The sequence below is a fragment of the Numida meleagris genome, chromosome 25 (genome assembly GCF_002078875.1).
Source record: "Numida meleagris isolate 19003 breed g44 Domestic line chromosome 25, NumMel1.0, whole genome shotgun sequence".
NCBI classification, from domain to species: Eukaryota; Metazoa; Chordata; class Aves; order Galliformes; family Numididae; genus Numida; species Numida meleagris.
In genome coordinates this window covers 3,125,678-3,147,741 of record NC_034433.1, presented here as the reverse complement: position 1 = coordinate 3,147,741, position 22,064 = coordinate 3,125,678, and the positions used below count along the sequence as shown (strand labels likewise).

The 22,064-nt window shown below is 45.0% G+C and overlaps 1 protein-coding gene across 3 annotated transcripts in view; it reads left to right on the top strand.

Annotated features, from left to right (window-relative positions):
- PLXNA2 (plexin A2) overlaps window positions 1-22,064 on the top strand; it is a 351,337-nt gene that overhangs the window by 100,068 nt on the left and 229,205 nt on the right. For all 3 annotated transcript variants that reach the window (XM_021377558.1, XM_021377559.1, XM_021377560.1), the window contains 2 exons: window positions 7,827-7,879; window positions 9,489-9,642. The gene's annotated coding sequence lies outside the window, so the exon portion shown is untranslated. The remainder of the gene's footprint in view (window positions 1-7,826; window positions 7,880-9,488; window positions 9,643-22,064) is intronic.

The following is a 22,064-nucleotide window of genomic DNA, read 5'->3' as shown; positions in this document are numbered from 1 at the left end:
TCTCTGCTGGCCATTTTTGTCAGCATGGACTTCCCATTTTCTGGTCCGAGCTCAGATCTGGATGTTAACACTTTTCTACTGTGATGCCCTATGCCTATGCCTGAAAATGCAGATTTCCAAGCTTTCGGAAGGCCACAACCCACCCCCTCTTGACTGAAGAAGGGACCTGAAAACCACAGTGAGAAAATTAAAAAAATAGAGAAATGGTCAGAATTGGCCGCACTCCCCTGCAGCCTGACATGGGCCGGGCTGGGGTGCAGCAGCTCCCACAGGGACGTGTCCCCTGCATGGACGAGCACAGCATTGACATCCCCAGCACCGTGCCCTCTCCTGTCCCCTCCTGCAGTGTCCCCATGCCAGCAACCAGAGGGGACGTGTCCCCTTGGAGCTGAGTGGTGATGCAGAAAGGGGCTGTAGGGCGGGAGGTGCCTGAAGCCTGCGCAGGGCTCCCCGTGCTTTGAGGCTTTGCTTTAACGTCAGCATCTGAAGCAAACGCCTGAAGCAAAGGTGCCGTGAAGTCTGCAGCAGCACTCACTTTGCTGTGTTAGGGGTTGTGCCCTCCCTCTCTTTCTACAGGTACGATATCTGTATGGTGTGGTTTAATCTGCAGAGGGTCTCATCCCTCCGAGGTCACGCTGTGCCCTGAAGGATCAGCTTCTCCCCTGGATTTCTGCATTTCTTTGCCCTTGCCCCCTCTCGCCCTGCCCAGCGCTGAGCCCTGGCTCTGAGCACCCCGAGCTGGGCTCTGGGCAGGGGGTGCAGCTCTGTGGCTAAACACGCAGTGAGAGCAGAGCACGCAGCCAGATAAAGCTCAGCGCAGGGCTTGCTTACGTCCCCTTTCACCCCGTGGCAGCATCACTTTATTTCTAGATCATGAGGTCTTCCCGCTTGTTGGAGCTGCAGGGATTTCTCAAGGCCACGAGTGAGCGCAGGGCTGGGGCTGAGCACTGCTGGGCCCCCGCTCCTCTCCTCTCTCCTGATCTGCTCTGTACCGTGCCTTCTGCACAGACTGCCAGCGCGGTGAGGGCACAGCACCCGCAGCTCCGTGTGCATCACGGAGATTTCTTCCGAGCAAAACAAGGGTGTGCTCACTCACAGCAGAGTGACTATTGCAGAGGATAATGCATGAACAAATGCCAAAGGCAACAGCTCAGAGATATATTATTTACATATTTATTAGAAATTCAGTGCTGCTTGTGAGAGCAAGCCGCATCTGACTTCAATCCCAGTAAGTAAACAACCCGATGGGCACATAAGAGAAAGGGGAAACAAGCGCTGATGCAGTTTACACAAGCTAATACAGTAAAACAAAATATTCAGAACATGGAACTATCTTGCAAGATATGAAAAAAAAAAAAATCCCACCTTTATTCTTCTTGGTTAAGCACTCATGAAGTAATAATTGCAAAATAATTTAATTATATGCGATATCAGTTGCCTCGCAGACCAACAGAATGACAATTAATCCTTGTTTATCTAAACTGCATTCTTGTTCGGTCTGAACTGCCCTCCAGCACCGAGCATCACTTCTGCTTTATCTGAACTTCTGTTGGCCTCGCTTTCATTAGTATTTTTTTCCCTCTGGGTGCTTTAAGGGGGGGGGGGGAAATAACAAGACCTGCTAGCTGCTGCACGAGAAGGAGCATGGGAGGGATGTGGGGAATGGTGGAGCAGAATAAGATCCCAGGAGCTGCTGGCTGCAGGAGCTCAGCCATCGTGGCCCACTGCAGCCCTATGGGTGAAGCCCCTCCAGCTCCCCAGCATCTGGGGCTGGTCCTTTGCTGGGAAACAAAGCGCTCTTTCGCAGCACGATGGGAGGTCTCCTGGAAAAGAGCTTCAGAATGTGAAAAGCTCCGAAGTCATAATTTGGAAATTAAAGATTTTTTTTTTTTTTTTTTTTTTCTCATTTGAAGTCGTTAAGCACTTTCCGTCTGTAAAATAAAAGCTGAAAAGCCGGAGTTATTTTGATTCCATCAGTTTTTGTATGTGAGAAGAATCGAATCCATAGCCTGACCCATAATCTGTTCAGGAAACTCTTCATTTCTCCCACCTCTTGTTGAGAGAGAGCATTTGATATTGCCAGCGATTCAGGACACAATAAAAGGATGCAGAGGCTTTCAGCTTCTTTTCCAACTGCTTATTTGAGGCATTTCCAGGTAGATAGGGGTTATAAAATGATCAGGAAGAGGAACAAAGGGTTTGTAAAGGTTATAAGAAGTGTAAAAATGTTTGGAAGTGTTAGCAGTGCTAAAACCTATTATTTAAATTCATCAGATGTCACTTTGAAGGAAGCTTTCAGAAACAGTCTTTATATGTATTCTTTTCTAAGAGAAACTCATACGTAATTGTCAAATAAAGAGCACTCCAGGCCACAGCCCCTACTAAATGTCAAACCTTCCAGACTAATAACGCCCCGCGGTGTTTTGGATGGAAAGGGTAATGCAGTAATAACACAGGGCTCTCACCACGATGGGAACCAGCTCCCAGCCATGGCTGAGGACATCCAAGTTCCAGGGCAGCTCTCACTGGAGCTGATTCAAGAGGGGCTCCCGGTGTCGGTACAGAGCTCAGCTAGCAGCCTTTTGGGTATTGGGGAAACGTGATTAACAGATGCGCCTTCCATATCCCAATAACTCTCTTTTGAATTGCAAAGTGGCCTCCTGCTTATTTGGAAGTACAATGTGTCTAACCTTCCAGGCACAGCTTATTGCTAATTTCTTATGCCACTATGAATCTATGATTTATTTAACAAATTTCCACCCAGCAAATAAAACAACATTTGTTCTACCTGGAGGGTAGTTCCCAAATATCACAGCACAGCCAGGCACGGCTGTAACAGCTGGCACAAGAGCAGCGGTCAAAATGATGAACCGAGCGTCTGACTTCAGACAGCAAGAAGTGAAATGGTGTGAGTAATGTCAAACAGTCACGGAATATCCCGGGTTGGAAGGAACCTATGCAGGTCATCGAGTCCAACTCCGAGACAGAGTCCAGCTCCGACACAGAGTGCTGCATCTTCAGCCGTGCTTCTCCTGGGCAGGCACAGTCATCGTGAAGCCGTCACGTTTTCGGCTGTGTTGGTATCATTTACGTGTATTGACGTAGAGAACACTGCCAGCTGTTTTCTGTACCAAAACGCTCACAAAGAGCAAGCTGTAATGAGCCAGTGCTGCAAGAGGGACAAGGAAATTTGAAGCAAACAAACTGTGACCTTGAACTTCCATCTAAGCTTCAAATTAGAAGAAAAATCCGCCTTAATATAGCCGTGCTTCTCCAACAACACCTTGAAAAATTCTATTTATTTGGTAGGGTTGTTTATTCCTGTCTCCAACCCAGAATATAAATGCCCCATCCTTAGACTTTTGGGTTCACTTGTTGGAATCGAGCACCCTTCTGTCCGTTCTCTTTGATAAGGAATAGGAAGCTCCAGGACTGAAAGTGATGCAGAAGGGCAGCACACGCCTTTCTTTGCCAGTTAAGTTCAGTTGCTGCATTTTGAGATGTCACAGCAGGTAATAAAATGCATTCCCTATATTCAGAGCTCAAGAAAGAAGTTTCCCCAGAATAAACACACCTGAAAGGAATTTTCTTTGGGTCTTATTTACTTTGGGTTATTGAAGTGGCAAGTGTGTGCTGTCCGTGCAGTGCGGGGGATTAAAAGGCTCCAAGGACGGAGCCCAGACCCCGGTGGGTGCCTAACTTCCACCACCAGCAAATCCATTTCTCTCCCTCTGTGTTTGCTTTGTGGCAAGCAGACTCACCGAGTGATGGCAGCGGGTTCTGAATGACATCTGCAGAGCTGAGGCATCCCTCCCTGCCCAGGGCTTAGAAAGGAGCGAGGCAAGAAAATATCCTGTTACTGCTGTTGGCAGGATTTCTTTTTGCTTGATGTCATATTTTAAATTTATAAAATATTTAACCTAGGCAAATGTAGTTGAATCGTAATAGACTTCTCAAACTTGTAGGGAAAAAGGTTGACTATTTGCTCTCAAGAGGCTGATTATTTACTCTCTCCTGTGTAAATAACTGCACAAGAGCAAGAAAACATCTATCCTCCTCTGCTCTGCTCTTGTGTTCTCCTCAAACTCAGCATAAAATAGAATAGATTGGAGGAGAGCACAATGAAACTGCAGTGAGATCCGTTCACATCGGGCTCTGAGCACCTGATGGAGCTGTGGGTGTCCCTGCTCGTTGCAGGGGAGTGGGACCAGATGGGTCCCTCCCAACACGGGGTGATTCTGTGATGCTTTGCAGTGCCTTGGGCTACTGCTTCTTTGTCGTGCCACTGGGGTTGCTCTGCAGAGCTTCATATCTCTGCCCTTGGTTCATCAGAAGCATTGCCCCTGATTGCATGAGGAATGTAACAGATGATGGAGGTCTATTTGTTCGTGTCTGTGGTGTCAGACATTCGTTGTTGTTTGGTTGTGCTCACAGAAGGATTACGCACCACATTTATAAGGGAATGACGACGTAATTAGTCCATCTCGGGAGAAGTAAATGTACATTTCTGTGGGCTAAGCCTTTCCTACATGGACTTCTTCTTCCTGGCCTACGTCTGGTGCTGGCAGAGGGGAGGGCAGAGGGAGGAGCCGCTCCCCCAGGTGGGCTGCTCCCTGCGGAGGGGCCCATTGCCCACCCATGGCAGTGCACTGGGACCAGACCCTTTTGGCCTTGGCAAGACCAGAGCTAAACAGCTCCTAAAGAGCTCTGGATGCTGACGCTTTTCTCTTGCTATTGCTCTCAGGCTGCCTTAAACCTGAAGCTCTGCTCCCACAGCTCGGCAGCCCCCTGGGATTCCTCCAAAAGTGACGGGATCTCAGACTGAGTGGTCCTGATCCATCAGCTCAGTGCCTGTTTTGTAACAGCCGTCCGCACAATGACACACATCACAGCACAAGCAAGGCTTTCTGTTTATAAAACAGTCAATAGCGTTTGTGAAGAATTATTTTTTTTCCCAAGGACACCTTTCATTTCAGCCTCTGAGGGAGCTGGGAATAAATTGTTCCTTACCATCAGCACTGACCTCGCTTGTTTAAAATGTGGGCGTCTTCTGAACAAAAAAACACCATTTGCTAAATGAAGCAAAACACCATAATAGGTTTAATGATGTAGATTTATCTCCTAACAGTTGTTTTGAGATCACAACAAATCATTAAAATCATTAACTCTCTGAGCTAAATTAGATTACAGATCTTGGAGAATGTCTGGCCACTGCGTTTGCGAGCAGCGCCTCGGCCTGCCTGCGCGCGTCATTAATTCTGCTCAGATTCCTCTGCAGACAATGAACCAATTCAGCATATTCCAAGTCAGATGAAACAAAACAACAACAACAAAAAAAAGCCAACATCTTTGTGTGCGCGCATGTTTTGTTTCTTCTCCCAGCCTGTTTCCAGTAGCGGAAGATATTTCCCCGGTACGGGCAGAATAGGCTGCGGCTGCTGGGGAGCATTGTCTCCGGTATCACAAGGCTGCTCTTATCTGTTAAAAAGCCAGGCAATGTGGTCCCAAATCTGAACTGTGTAATTAAGAGGCACTTAAAGCTACAAGCCTTGCATAGCAGCCCATTTATATTGCACCTATCAGTGGCAGAGTTGCTGCCATAAAGTGCAGCTTTAAGCATAAGATAAAGGAACAGATGTGGAGGGTTTGGGAAGTCCGTGGCCAGTGCTGTTGTGTGGGTTGGTGGCTCAGCACCATCCCTTCCCACATGGAGCAAAAGCAAGCCCATGTTAGACCAGAGCCTGTCTTCATAGGAATCTGAGCCTGCTCGGGCTTTCCTTCTGCAGGTCCCGTGTCCTTGTGGTGCTGCTCAGAGAGGCTGTGCTGGACAAGAGCCGTGCTGCGTCCGCAGACGCAGGAGAGACATTGCTCGTGATCCCATTTTCTGTTTAAATTTGCGTCCTTCCAATTTTGTCATGGATTGAGCTGTAAAAGGGAACGCCCCGAAAGAAGGGAAGATGGAAACTGGGCACATGCATACCAACACACTGCTGCTCTCCTAAGAGCATTGGGAAGGTTACCCTGACCCTCAGCCGGGGCTGGAGAGAATGCAATGAAAAGAAGTCCTTGTCCCGTAGCGCACTGAAGGATGCCTGCAGGGGAAGGAGCACGGAGAGCTCTGTCCTGTTTCTTGCAGGAACTTTCCGTGCCCTTTGTTTGTCTGTGGGTTTCTTTCCACCTCTTAAAGGTGGTGTGGGAGGCCGAGCATTCTTTTCTGTCTTTCTGGAGCCATTTTTAGTATCTTTATCTTTTTTTCTCGCGTTTTAGAATTGATTGTTTATCCCCCATACACCTTGATGCTTACTTTCTCCTCTCCACCCCCTCCTCTGAGCCTCCCCTTCCACACTCTGATTTGTGAGATGGTTTATTCTTTGATTCTGTATAGCCCTTAGCAGATTTCACCCTCATTGCCACCTGTGAAGAGTTTCACACTTATTAGAAAGGGTATAATTTGGGATATGTGAAAAGATAAAAAAGAAAGAAAGGAAGGAAAAAAAAAAAACCCAACAAACCGAAGAAACCAAAGAAACAAAAAGTGTATTATTTTAAGTGGAAATGTATTGAAAGGGAAATGAGCCTTGCTGAGCCCTGGGCACGCTCAGCAGGACAAGGATGAGCGTGTCCTGATGCCACCTCCCTTGGGGGGATGCTGATGGGATGAGCTCTGTCCTGCTCCTGAGCTGTCCCCTCTTCGTGGCTCTGCAGCGGGGCGAGCTGTGCTGCTCTGCTGCAGGAGGGCTTTGTGTGTCTCTTTGTTTCACATTTGCACCAAATGCCAAAATACCGGGAGAAAAGTTGCCTCCAGCAATTTTTTTGGAGCTAGAAGGGGAGCATTCTAGCTCTTGACATCTTGGCAGGGGTTCCCAGAGCCCATATGTCAGATCCAGAGAAACAGTTCACATTAATTTTAAATGGAAATCTTAGACCTTTGCTAGGCAACTGCATCTCTCATTGCAATTCTACCCACATTTTAGTCCAAATAGGCTTGACAATAGCACACTAAAATCTGAGTGCTTCAGCAAAACAGAATCACACCCTTTTGATTGAACATCCATCCTTGTTCTATTTGTTCAGCGGCAATTAAAATAAGCATGAAATGTGCTTGGGCATGCTCTTGGTCTCATGCTCATTTTAAATATTAACTCCAAGTCTTCATTGCTATTATTTAGTAATAATGTTTATTATTGGTAGGGCTGTACTACCTGGGGGCCAATCTTTTATTATTCAGTATAAGCATACATGAGGAACAGTTCTTCCCAAAAGCATTGCAGATCTAATTGAACGCTACCATAGGCCAACAGATTGCTTACAAATATTTCCTATGTATAATAGCCTAGCCACTGCACCAAAATCCTTTCTGATTTGCATCAGTGTAAAAAAGCAACAGCCCTCATCTCCTGCTCAGTGTGTCTGGCTCTTGTTTTTGCTTCTTGCCACGGATTCCATTTTGTTTGATAGGAAACCCTGGGACTATTTTCCCTCCTGTTTCCAGTGCCCGTGCTTTAGCTCAATCCTGGAGACCACGTTAGTAGCAATGGGGGTAGCAGGGTCTGGAGATCTGTGCTGACTGCGGTGACTCTGGCATCTGTGCTGGCTCCATTCCTCTCCTCCAGGATGACAGTGCCAGTGAGGCCATAACTTACTCAAAACCGGTGCCTGCTGCTCAGCCGCTTGCTTTCTGCCCAGACTCTTCCAGCTGCTCTTGCCCACGTACAGTAGCTGACTAATTACAGAGCAAATATATGTTTGTTAAGTTGCCAAAGCACATGAAATTGCCCCTGTGAGATTCAGCAGAATCTAAAGTTCCCGTCTTTCTCCTGTTACAGGTGTTGGCTTCTGCGGCATGGAGGCAATGGGGCAGCTGAGCTCCTGTCTGCAAGTAAGTGAAGGACATTTTGCTGGCAGTTTGCAATAGGAGCATTGCAGATGCGTTGTTTTAGTGATGAAACGTGTGCTGTCTGGGTGCAGGCCCTCTCCCACCATCTTGGTGTTAAACTCGTGGCACTGCAGAGATGGGTGGATTGTAAACGCTTAGAGGATGATTCAGTTTCATGTTGACAATAGTAGTTGGATGTAAAGCTGGGATAGCAGGAGTGGTGTGAATGTGGGAACCAAAGCTTCCATGTGTTCCTTTCTTCCACTATTGCCTCCAGAAGGCATAATGGCAGACCAGCATGTCACAACACAAAGCTGTGCAGCAGCCAGCAGTTTCCATTCACATAAATGAGTGAGAAATATGTTTTTCCTCCCTGCTTCCTCCTCCCTTTGGGTGAGTTTGCTCGTTTGCATCTTTCATCTGGAGAATGAAGAACTCCTTCCTCCCTGCTCCAGGTTTCAGGGTTTTGGTTGTTGAAAATGGCTCCTGTTACAGTTGTGCTCTCATAGTAATTCCTCAGGTGCCAGTGCCCCCACTGCCATGTTCCTTTTGCTCCCAGTTTGCTCGTGCTCAGGAGGCTGAAGCTGCGTGTGAACACTGACCAAAGGGGAGGCAGGGAGGGAAACATGCAGGAGCTCAGCAAAAAGGAGAGCAGGAAATTGCTGCTGAGAAATCCCCTCAGAGGGGAGCAATCAACAGAAACACTTTCTTCTTCTTTCTTTTTTTTTATTTTAACCCAAGACATTAACGCTTTTAACGAGTGAAAGTAGCCATTACTTTAATACATGTGCAGTGGCTGTGGATTCAGATAGCCCTGCTAAATTTGGAGATACGGCAGGGCTATTCAGAGCAGCTTAACTTTTACAGACTCCTTTGGCAGCCCTGGGCTTTTTAAAGCCTGTGGTAAAATTCCCTTTTGCTTCATTGAGGCCAGATATCACTGTCTGCTTTTATCTCCTTTACAGAATTTTAGCATAAAGCTTTGAGAGAATTGTGAAGTCATCTCCTGCGTTACTTTCCAGCATGTTCCATGCAATGCTGTAATGGGGATGTAGCGGGGAACTTCCGCAATGGAGACATTTCCTATTGCTTGAGATGCATTTTTGCAGTTCCATCTTTACTGCCAATAATTTTTGTTCCGTGTTCATCCCGGTTCCCTGGTGGCTTGTGCTGGTCTTGCACCAATGTGGCACATGTTCTGGAATAGCACAAACGAGGCACGTTGTGACACACCAAAGAAAGAAGGACACTTTGCTTCTGTTCCCAGTTTCTCGTCTTCACCAGCAAAACTTTGACATTGTAATTATTTAGGACTTCTCCTTTGTGTGTATTCAGTTGTAGACTGGCTCGTTCCCACATCACCTAATGAGGGTGCTGTTGCCCAAACAAGATATAAAAATTTCCTTCCCTTAAACTGACCTTTAGTGATAAGTTAATGTCTTTGTGCCCGTGCAGAGGTTGAGATAAGGTAATATCCAGCACCCATTCAGGACTACCAGATCAGAACGGAGTAGGGAGGCTAGGAAAGAGCAGAACATGTGATACGGGGGCAGAATCAGCTTGAAATCCCTTTGCTCTGATTCAGCTTCTGATTTTCCTCCTCGCTTTGCAGCTCTTTGACCCCAGTGGGAGAGCACCAAGGACTGGGACGGTCCCTGCTACAGCTTCACGTGCCCTTGGTCAGGCTCTCGCTCGGCTCGGAGCTGTAACTGTTTGCACAATGAGATTCAGAACCACCATCTCCAGTTTGGGGCAGTGATGTACAGGTGGGAGTGGTGTTCCCACGTGCAGTGGGATTCTGCAGTGTCTCGGTTCTTGGGTCAGGCTGTGCAGGGACAGCTGCCCTCTCACCCCAGCAAACACTCGGGGACAGCAGCGTGAGCACAGTCAGCTTGTCTGCTGGGTTGTCAAATGAAGCCAGCTCATGATTCAGCCTGGTTATTGTAATGGATAAGGAATGTCAGGTTATCTTTCTCAGTTACCTTGAATCGTGAATTGGCATGAAACAAAGCTTACTGGAAAATGCAGATTTTCTGCCATTTGTGAAAATTAACTCCTCTAATTAACTTACACATATAAATGCACTTCGAATGAAGACATTAAGTTGATTATCTAGAAAATTACTACCTTGGTAGACTCCCTAATGCCACCTCTAAATATGCCAGGAATTAAATGGCTCTCGTGGCATTGTTGTGTCACTGCAATTGAATGCTCGCTGATGGAAGACACCACTTCCCTTTTTGGCTAAATTTAACCTTTAATTTCAGAGAGTGGCATCAACAGATCCCACTGGGTTTGCTTGCTCTAACCTGTCAGAGAATCTCTCTTGGAAAATCCCTTCCCATTCTGTGTGTGTTTTTTTTTTTTTCTGTTTGTTTGTTTCTCAGTCAACACGGTTCAGTAATGCTGGCTAGTATTTTAGGTATTCTGCAGGTTAGATTTAGATTCTTGTGTCATACAGGGATGTCTGAAGTTGTAGCTTCACCGCTCAGATGAGGTATTTAAAATGTGGGTGACCAAGAGGATGGTGATATGCAGAAGAGCAAACTGTGGTTGCATCTACAACCCAGCGAGTGCCTACATTCCTCCAATGGGTGTTCATTGCTGGTGCCCTTGTACTAAAATTGAAACATCTTAAAAAAATAACTGGGCTGTCTGAATCAAAAGGCCCACACAAGAGCAGCTAAGGAACAGCACCTGCCAGAGCCAGTAATGTACCATTTATTGACCTTGACAGCATCCGCATCATATTTTCCAGTGTTGGCAGACAGCAACGTGCAGCCACGGTAACAGAGTCCACCTTTCAGCACCAGTACAGAGCAAGGGCCAAATTTCCACTCTCAGCTATTAACGAATTACAGCCATACTTTGGCTTCATGATGAAATTCATTGTTAGAGCAGGAGAAGAATGACAGTGACGACAGTTCCAAACTCATTCATAGACTTCTTTAGGTCTCAGACGATTCTGATGGCTCATTCTGCATCGTGGGGAGCGGGTGTGTGTGTGTGTGTGCATGCTGCTGGAAAGCAGAACCCAGTCCTGACAGCATGGCACTGCTCCATATAATTTAAGGACCAATGCCTTCCTTCAGTGCTTGGTCCAGGCACAAATTCTGTAGCTGCAAATTGTACCCTCTTTCTTTAAAGAGGAAGAAGAACTTTGTTCAAATTCTTTTCGGTTGTGTTCCGTGTGAGTTCGCCTTGGCTGTAACATATTGTGATGTCGAGGACTCTTAGAAACTTTAGAAATATGCAACTTAGAATAGCCTCCTTTTGGATTTTGCTTGACAGTGAAGAAGCTGTGTGACACTGCCTGAAACGATGGCCTTGAAAACCAAACAGTCCCTCCCCCCCAGATATTCATGATTTTCGTTTTGGAATAAGACTTATTCAGAGTGTGTAATGTGCTGGTAGGCTGCCAGCTTCAGATGGTAGAAGCAAATATGTAGCTTTATGCAACTAGAATTTTGTAAGGAGAAAACCTTTGTGCTTTTCATCACGGACCAAAGGAAAACCAGCAAAATAATTACTCTTAAATCACCTGGTTACACTTTGCAAGTGATACCGTGGCTAAAAGACCAGGCCTGAACAGAACTGAGTTAAACAGAAAGCCAAATTTAGACTTTATACAAGCCTCATCTGTGACTATTGGAAAAGTGGGAAGAGATAGAGAGTGCTACAGAGGTACCTGATTCTTCTAAAACGAGGACTTGATTAACAGCACAACTTCTTTAGGGGCTTTGGGGGATATGGGGACTGCAAAATGTTTCCAAAAGAGCTCTAACTCCGCTTCGCATCCACTGGAGAATGTCTGTCTGTCCCCCCAAGAAACAATAAAATTAAAAAAATAATCCTGACATATCTGATTTCCGAGCCAGAGCTGTCATCACATAAAATGTCATCATTTAGTTCCAGTACAAAATAGATGAATTCTCTTAATTTATTGGATACTCGAGCCTGTATTAATTGCTATCTGTTAAGAATTACAGTATTTCAAACCATCCATTAGGAAACTTCAAGATGTTTTATTATTATTATTATTTGGCAATTAGCTGCTGCAATTATCTTGCTAAACACTGTTTAAATGGGCTCACTGTAATCCTAGGTTTTCTGCTTTCTGCACGTTCAGGAAGGCAAAAATGAAGGATCCTCCCCAAAATCTCTTCGTGATGCTCAAGTGCTGGCAGCTGCCCTGTGGGCAGGGTAGGGCCATTCTGCTTCCAGCCAGAGGCTGCTGTGCTTCAGGCATTGGTGACACGAAGAGGGAGTTTCTCTCTCTGATAAGACAAAGGCTTTACAAACTCTTGTCATTTTTTGTTTTCTTCATGGTTTTTTTTTGCCCATTTGAGACCAGTCAGTTCCTACATTGCTGTTGGTGCAAGATGCCTTTGTGTTAAACTCATTAAGAGAAGATCCTCTCTCAAAGAGTTCATAATCTGTACAGACAAGACTGACAAAGAAAGCATTATCCTCTTACTGCCCTCTTCTTACCGGGAAGCAGAAAGATGAAGTGGCACAGCCAGTTCCCCATGCAGGTCACAATGTGCGTGCGAGATTGCTGCCCTAAATGCCTGACCAGCCAAAATCTGCTTGGCCAGTGCCCTGCTCTGCCTTCATTTTCAGATGACCCTCAATGCCAAGGCAGCAGAGATAGAATCTCCTTACCTGAGATGTTCAGCCATAATAATATTTCCTTAATACTTTAATTTTAAGCTCTTGACTTTTTTTTTTGTCCTTCTGTTAAGTCTGAGACATAGTAAGTTGTTATTTGTCTGGATATCAGACGACTGGTTAAATACTATCCGTTGCCTTAGGGCTGTGGAATATTTCATCACAGACAGATCAGACCCAATGTCACAGTTCTCAGAAATGTCAGAAAATTAATTATGGACTCGTGCCAACCCCTTTACTCTCCTCCCCATTCTGCTTAATGTCATGTTTAGAGACTTAATTTAGAAAACCGTCTCATTAGCTCCAGCAGACCAGTAAGAAAAACACTTCTCACTAGACATACAGGGCTCTGCCCAGTTCGTTGTCTGCTGAGTGTGACATAGGCTGATACAGAGATGGAGATAAGCTCTTTCTGTTTCCAGACCTAAACCTGTGCATGGTGTCTGTCTGCAATCTCAGTGAGATCAGGCTGCATTTCCTAGACCCGTCCTCTTAAAGCATATCAGGAAATATTCAGCCCATAGTTCTCTAACCCTCTCAGATCAGGCAAAATTCACCAATAAGCCTCACTTTGAGAAGGACATCCCTGATCTTGACCCTAACCTCATCAAAAGAAGCGTTCTCACTGCTTCCCAAACCCTGAGGAAAATGAAGCCTTTGAGCAGAGTTATACTGCTGTTTTCCAAGAGATTTGCCCGTTCCGTACCCAGACTGAAGAGGAACTCCTAACAAAAAGGAGCATGATGAAGATGTACGGGTATACCCTCACCTAAACACATGGATCTCCAACAGTTATTGTTATTATTTTTTTTTATTCTTGATGGCTGAATTTGCAACTCACTCTTGTCAGTGCAGCTCCAAGTGCTGCAGCACATCTGCCAGCTCTCCATATTTTCAATCCTCCCTGATACTCGTTCTTTATCACTAAATATTCTGCTATCAAGACTGCACGCACTTGATATCACTCCAGGATTTAAGAGGGCTGGTACACAGAGTTCCTTTGTGTGAGATGAGACACTTAACCTTTCCAAAGAGAAGAGCTGTTTTTAATCATTACTTCTGATTTGCACATACAGAGCATGGAGCCTAAAATCTATAAACATTTCAGGCTTTTTGTGGAGTGTCTTTTCCTCTTGAACACTGCATTTACAAGCCATTTGTTTCCATTCAAAGTTTGAAACTGTGATTTTGCTGCAACCCTTCAACAGCTGAACTGCACCAACAGAAGTGCTCAATCCATCATTAGAGCTGTGAAACACGCTTCAAAATAAATAAATAATGGCAAAACCGTTCGGTTTGGATAGGATGCATGGAGGGGGGGGGGAGAGCAATTTGCTTAATGGATTTTATTGATTTAAAGATTAAAATACTCAGAGGGTTAGATACAGCAAGACCCTATTTTTCTACTGGAAAATCACAATCACTTACAGTGTCTTTGTGTAAATGCAAAAATTAAATGGGGCTAAATCTATGGCACTGTCAGCTGAAAATCGGTAGGTCCTTGGGAGGAAGATGGAGCACAGGGGACTGCTGGCTGAGTAATGCATGGACTCTGCTGTGTTCCAGTATCTTTAAGGTCCCCATGCTCTGGGCGGATTTTAACAAACTGTTGTCAGATTGCCGTGTGCAGGATGAGTGTTTTGGTCCCTGCATCTTCTGCAGAACCTGATTTTCAAATGTGCTCTGAGCTTTTTGCACAGCCTCTGGCTCAGCCTCTCCTGGCTGCACAGGGGAGGTGATAACGCTGAGATCCCAGCGGTGGGTGCTCACCCAGCCCTGCCTTGCTTTGGTGGCATTCAGCAGCACGTAAGGGACGAGCTCAGATTAGAGCAGCATTTAACTGGCTCTAATTTGCTGCAGTGGCTGGTATACCCTGACAATACGCTTTGCATTTAAACTGTCTTTTTGCGCAGTGTTAGTGCCTGTGAGTGCCAAGTAGGAGAAGGTGGACTTAACAAGGCAGTGCCTAATTACTGATAAATGCATAAAAACTCTGTTTCGTGTCCACACTAAACAATTCCCTGCAAGAATTGCAATTTAGAACATCCTTCTAAGGCTTTTGCAGTTTGAGAGCCCATGTCCCAAATGTGCTCTACTTGGACTGCAAGATTCACCCTGCAGCACAGTTTCCCAAGAAGTGATTCTCCTTTCAGGTTCTTCTTTCTGAGAGTGCATGAGAATACTTGTGCTGGGATCTCCCCAGAGATGAAGATCAGATCTTCTAAACAACTCTGGTCCCTCTACAGACATCGAAATAGGATTTAGGTTTCTCAAAGGCAGAAGCATCCAACTGTAAGCAACCATCTGAGGTAGTTTTGAAATCTAAGCCTAGCTGTGGGCATGGAGTGTTTTGATGCTATTGCCTGAGCAGTTCCTCTTTATTTCAGAAGAGATGGTGGGAGGAATGAAAATTGCACTCTACGTGGGCACCCAAATTTAGCTGTCACCTCTAATATTTGTAGATCAGACCCTCCCGTGCTTCTTTTTTCTTCTGAAAAGTGGGGATAATGATGCTAGCACTGTGACATTTATGTCTGAAAAGCAGTGCATACGTGTAAAGTGCAGAAAAGGGTGATTATGTATCTTATTTACACAGGAGAGGACTCCCAAAAGAGAAAAAAAAAAATACTGAATACATTCATGAATACGAACACGAATATGTTGCCTGGAATTCTAACAAGCTGATTTCACTTATTAAATTCTAACTGAATGTAAGTAACAAGAGGAGATTCAGCGATAAATACGCTCTGCTTGAAAAAAGTTAACAGTCTGAGGTACCAAGGCAGTCAATTTAATTATCTCTTTTTGTCAAAGCTTTTTATACCATTCCTGCCTCCTTACTTCATGCTAGGTGGCACAGCCCCCTTCCTCTGCCCTGCCCTCAATGTGATCCTGGAGAAGACAATGCAGGTAACAGATTAGGGAGAGAGCAGCATCTGTCTGCTTAATGATGTTGTATTCTCTGTGTGGTCATCAAAAGCTCCCACCACCTGTTCCCACCTGCTTTGTCCTGTCCTTTTTGCATCCAGCACATCCACCTTCCCAGCCTCAGAGTCAGTCCAGCCTCAATGGATGATAAATCACAGTAAGGATTTGAACAGGAGAAGATTCTTAGTGTTTCAGTGGACAGGTGGATCTCACTTCTGATAGTAACACCCAGAATATTGTAAAGTAAATGAATGCTGGAGAAACCCATCAGTGGCTCAGATACACAAGAACTTTATGTAACTGCAGTTACAGGACTTGCAGGAGCCAGGGAAATTCTGAAGTTGGGCCACAACTCCAACCATGGTATGGAGCAAGTGGAGAGGTTTTGGAGTAACAGACCAGAGAATGTCATGGAGCTTGTGCTGAGTGTGCCACAATGACAGGACAGTGCTGTTTGGAAAACCTATACAGTCTTTGTCAGGGAAGATGTCCAGTCATTCATTTGGATGCTGGAATAGGGATAATTGATTGACAACTCTTGAAAAGCAGTCTGACTTTATGCACCAGCAGTGCAGAACACCTCTCAGTATCTTTTCCATGTGCACCTCTAAGCTGTTACGAAAGAACTATAATTAGGAAATGAGTCTTTGTTGTCCTCACTTAAGTCTTGTCTTCTGAGCTGACACTCCAACACTGGTGGCCATTAGTACAAATAGGGAGAACGATGTTTTTCAGTGCACAGACATCCACACTTGCTTGAAGAGTCCTGAAAAGCTCTTAAGATTAAGTCAGACCGGTTGCTTTGTATTTGTTCCTCCTTTTTTTCTCTTTTGGTTCTTGCTTACTGGGATTGTCATGCATTTTTTGTCATATTGCAGTTTTATGCATGGAGAGCATGTTTGGGAATTACAACTTTACATTTAAGTCAGGGACAGCTCAATCACTTTCTCCTATATTAAGAGAAAAAGGGGAAAAAAAAGCTATATATTTTTTAAAAGCTGCTGTGAGATACTACAGTTGTTCTGCAGATCTTGGAGCCAGCAGAGTTCAACCAAGTTAGGCTGATGGCTGCTGAATAGCCCGGAGTCCATTTTTTGGAGGAAGCAGGAACAGATGATGCAGGCATTAAGAACAGTTTTATTGCTTTTGAATTGTAGCCAGCAAGCACACAGCCAGCACTTTACCCACATATTTTTATTCAGATAAATTTTCATTCTTGCATTTATCTTCTGTAGGAGTGAGGTCTTACAGATTTAAGCCTGCATCTCCAAAGGGGCTTGCATGGCTTTTTAAATGGAAGGACTTTAAGCTGGTATTCATGGCAGATGATCTGTCTTTGCTACAGACTTAGCCAATTTGCTTCCTTTCTATCTATGCACTAAGCTGTGAAATTCATATCTTTAAACTCCCAAAGTCTGAACTATGTAGCTGAGAACTGTCGTCTTTGGGTGCAAATTTCTCCCAGACCTTCTAGAGGAAGAAAGAGGACGAGTGTAGGCACAGTTCCACGTTGGTTTATATCTCATCCAAGCATTGCTGAAAATGCAGCCATAGCTCACTTGCCTATATAAATATATAGTAACCCAATATGTTTCATATGACTCAGGCCACCATAATACTCTGCAGTTAATCACTGCTGTGTGGTGCTGCTTGAATCCAATTCCCTTTATTTCAGTATGAGCGGGTCATAGAAAGTGCACTTTGTGTTGCTTTGCCTCTCAGGCAGCTACGTGCATCACTGCGAGATGAGAGCAAAGTGGACATCAGCTGTGGCTAAACCAATATGGCAGAAATGTACGCTTATTTGCACAGCAGTAAACGATTTTGCAAAGTCCAAGGCAGCAGAGTCTGGCCTTGTCTCTAGTGCATGTGCAAAGATTAAGCCTTGATAAGCTATGGGACTTCCATTCTCAAAGCAGGTTCATTACTTGCAGCGAGTTCCCACTAATGTACTACAACACCAAATAAGGAGAGAAAATGAAACATCTTAATACTGAAGACATAAATGACAGTCTCTGGTAACCTGATTAAGAAACAAGGGAGGCTTAATTCAGCTGCACCAGGTTATAAATAGGCCCAGGACTATGCCCCAGACAGCCGTTCAGGCGTGAAGACATTTCAGATCAAAACCTCTGGGTCGTCTGAGACACATGTACTGAAACAATGATTACTGAATCCTCCAGATGTCTTTTTCATACTTTTTAATGTACCTCTTCTACTTATACTGAACAAGATATATACTTAAGCATTTCATTTACATAATGTATTAAATATTTAAGATTTACTCTAAAGGCCTTTTGTTTTCCCAGCCAAAAAATCTAAGAAATGACTGTTTTACCTTCACAGCACTGAATTGAGAAGATCTTTTCAAGTGGTCTGTTGTGCAAAACCTTGCAATTATGTGAGAGCTTGAACAATGCACGTGGGGAAAAGGACTGGACCAGGCAAGTTCAGCCCGTCTTGTTTGCACTTGACTAGAATAGCTGAAAGCAATGGGGTAACCATTTTGTTTAGTGGATATAAGCCAGAAGAACCTGCCTTGTTTCCACTCTTGTACAGTTCATTATATTTTATCTACATTTTTGCATCTTATTAGTAATTCATAATCTGCTGAAGGAGGTGCAGTCGAACTGGCAGCACTGAGACTAAATTACAGTGCAGATGGGAGCCCGATGTCTGCAAAGCCATCTCGCAGGCGTCACAGAATGCCCCCCCACTCATGTTTCCAAATGAAAATCCATTTCCAAACAGGAAAATGTTTTGAAGCCATCCCTGTTTGGGCTGGAAAGTGAGGCTAATTCAGTGTAATGAGAGGTGAACTGTGCTCAAGACGCTTCCCTTGCCACTGGAGACCCCTTACAAATGATTTTGCTCTTTCAGTCATTAATTTTTTATGAAGTTTAATAGGCCTGCGGCCTAGAGACCTGCCTGGGTGTTGATTAGCTTCATATTTTCTCTCGTTAATGTAGAATCTGATTAGCCCTTGTTACAAGCATTTCATCTGATTTGGCAAATGGCATTGTCCTGATATCAGGCATTACGAGTTTACTTGGTCTGAGGAAATAAAGCCTTCGTCTGCTCAGCACTCCCAGTGCCTGCCTGGGGGGAACTGGTGGCCAAAGGGCTCCAGCCTGTGTGAAATCTGTGTGGCAACAGGGGGCTGGTGCTGCTCCTGACCCCCACCTCCCCGTGTTCCTCTCACACTCCCCACAGCTGTGTGGATGGCAGAGGTGAGTCCACAGCATGGGGCCTTCCCTCAGGGGGTGGTGTTTGTAGGGCTGAGGCCCAGGGCCTTCTCTCAGGGATCGATTCGTCTGCAGCCCGGCCTATGACACCGGGCACCCAGTGCCCTCGCCTGTGCCCACATCACGGTGGCACCAACCAAACCCGCTGCACCCAGAGCTGGGCCCAGGCCCAGGATATGATACACAGAAGCACCAGTGGAGCTTTTGCTCCTGTTGTCTCTTCTTCAAACAAGCAGAATTCTAAGCCCAGCCTCACTCAGCTTCCTGACCTTAAAATTCACAGTTCCCCGTTGCTTGATGTTCTGTGATAGAGACACGCAAGGAGCACGGTCTTTAAGTCTCTTTAAAACTGCTAGTGAATGAAAATAAAAAGTGTTGATACAGAGTGATGCTTAAGGGCAGCTGAGGCTCACCGTGCAATAAGCTGGAGAGCAGCTCACGCAGCCCGGCTCTTGACACACACTACAGCTCGGGGACAGGTCGGTGTGATTCCTCGCATCAGGGCTGCGTGGTTTCCATTCCAAGGGAGCAGAGCCTGGAAGCCATCCCCAGCTATCACCCAGGGCCCGGCATCACCTTTTGGGGTGCACGAGGTGCTGAGCACAGAGTGACTGTGGCAATGCATGCAGAAGAGGAGATTCATTTTTGCTGTAGCTTTTGTGCTGTCTTGGTGAAAAGCAAGAGAAGTTTTATGAATGACCCAAGCGCTCTCAGCTAATGGCTAGAGCTGAAAAACACCCATTGATAATCCCAGGTGAATAATATCTCAGCAGACTAAAGGAGTCTTTTACCTGTCTGACACTATTATAGATGTCGTTAGTTAACAAGGATAGTCAGGGGTTTCAGAACAGGCATTAAGTGAGATTGCTTGGGTCATTATTAATTATGCAGATTCTCCATCTTCTACTGTCAGAACACAGGAGTTAAATAAACACAAATGGATCAAAATGCTGTGCAATAGAAACTTTATGTTAATATAGCAAAATGCAAGGCAGGAGGTGGCACCTACATTAATCTCTGGTGGATGGAAGTATGCAGGGACTTACAGAGACATTTATTTCTGTTCTCCAGGTAGTGGAATAGAACCATCATTTATAGTGCCCCAGCAGCCAGTGGTCCCAATGTGCTAGGCACAGCGTATAGTCATATTAAAGGATGGTGCTTGACCTGAAGAGACTGCACTCTAATCTGACAAATAATTTGAGACGGATGACATCAGAAGGATAAGAGACTTCGGTTCTCACAGCAGAGCAATAGCAAGCAATCCTGTTTCCATTGTTTTTGTTTAAAAGCTGGAGTTTGGACAGCTGACCTCATTTTGCACTGGAATACCAATTTCTAGGAAATAGAAAAGGCACTTGGTGAGAGAGACCCCTGGATTGCCCAGAGTGTGATGGTAGGAAACCACCCTGGGTATAGGAGCCTTATGCTCAAGTGCCTGATTTGGAGCAAGGATATGAACTTCGGGTCCATCAAAGCGCCTTAAACACGAAGTTGCTGGTTGTTTCTGCTGGAAATTGAATTCTGTTGAATTCTGTTGGAATTCAACGTAGTTATTAGAAAAGAGAAGGTCTATAGATTTCTGATGGTTAATTGTTCAATATGTAGCACAATATGAAAGGGAAGTTAAAAAAAGCCGGTCAATCTGCAGCAACGGCTTTCCAAGCATCTGTTACTGAATGGGGAAGAGAGAAACAAAGAGACTGGGCACTATTTCCTTAAAACTGCGAGCTGCTGTCTCTGCATTGGAGGATGAGCCTTATGTAAGACAGTGAGCACTGCTGTACCCTATTTATCTATTTCAGCTTGTGGCAACACACACTTTGCCTCTGCTGCCAAGCAAGCTGGGTGTCAAATCAGTACAGATGTGCATAATTCAAGCTGGCACAGAAAGTGATGGGTTTTGCATTGGACATGTTTATTTTCTTCTTGCAAGGCTTAAGCATGTCATTTGCTGTCACACATGCCCTTGTGAAATCTTGGCAAGAAATCAATTTGATTTTCAATGTCAAGCGGCTTTCTTTAATGTCTCTAGATAAGGTTTGTGTGTATTCTGTGCTGGAGGAGTTATGTATGTACCACCTGGGGTCAACAGCAGAAAGCTCTCTGTGAAAAAATCATGCACAAAATTCCAAGTGAATCTCTGCAGAGCTGTTGCTTCGTTTCCATCTCTTCCAGCACTGGACATTCCCACTCCTACCTTCCCAAACCACATAAAGGACACAACATAACATGTGACACTGGCGCCCAACCACAAAATTCTTTGTATTGCCTTTTTGGATGAGTTGGGGCTGGTTTCTAACAACATCCCCTGAACACAAAGCTGCCTAGGGCAAGTTTGCTATGTCAGTTCATGAACTGGGCAGTGCTGAACCACACTGCTACTCACATGGAGTATCCACAGCCCCGTTAGTCCCAAGGGGTCAGATTTCTCGAGACTTGAGGAATGGATACTGATTAGACAGGATCCTTTACCTTCTGAGGGACATTTGATATAATAGCTTCATGTGAAACATTTATGGCTTTTGTCACTGTACTGTATATATGCAAAACTGTCCGTTAGTAACGTATGGGCAACACGCAGAATATAGTGCTGAGATGGACTCCTGCAGAGTGCCAAAACGTGTATGTGATGTGACCAAAGCAAAAGAAATGCACCATGCCAAAGCAGATGCGGGTGAACCCTGCGGTACAATGTCATGTTTGTCAGTTGTACGGAAGTTGTCAGACTCTTATGAAAGCATGCAAGAGTCTCCCAAAATAGAAGGATTCTATATTCCAGCATCAGCACAGTAAATGTGAGTTTAGAAATGCCATTACTGGGTTTTCTGTTTACGTCAGCTGCATTTCTTCAAAGGACTTTAACCCCCTTTCAGCCCGTGTTGAGCTGTGTGATCTTGTTAGATCTCACAAGCGGAGCGGTGCCAGGGGAGGTGGGTACTTGCACTGAGGGTATTTGCATTGAGGATCTCCGTGGTACACTGCTGTAATTCCTACCATTCAGAAAATGACTCCCCTCTGAGCTGGGGCTTTGTTCTGTTCAAAGAGCGACTCTGTCTTTTGATGCAGGCAGATGGCTGGGATGGGTGTCCCAGGACTTTACACAAGCGGTGGCTCATGGCCATTCTGGAAGCTGGTGCTGCTGTCCTGAGTCATCTCTGATCAGAAATATTATATAGTACTTCCTTCCAATACATACAATAACTTGCCTTGTGTGCTTGTTTCTTTCTGCTTATGCTAGTGCTGTGATTTTGCTTGTTCTGTTCCTTTCTCTTGTGGGTGCAGTACTTCCTCTATGAATTTGTTATGCTTTAAGATTAATAGAGAGTAAATGACTACAGTAC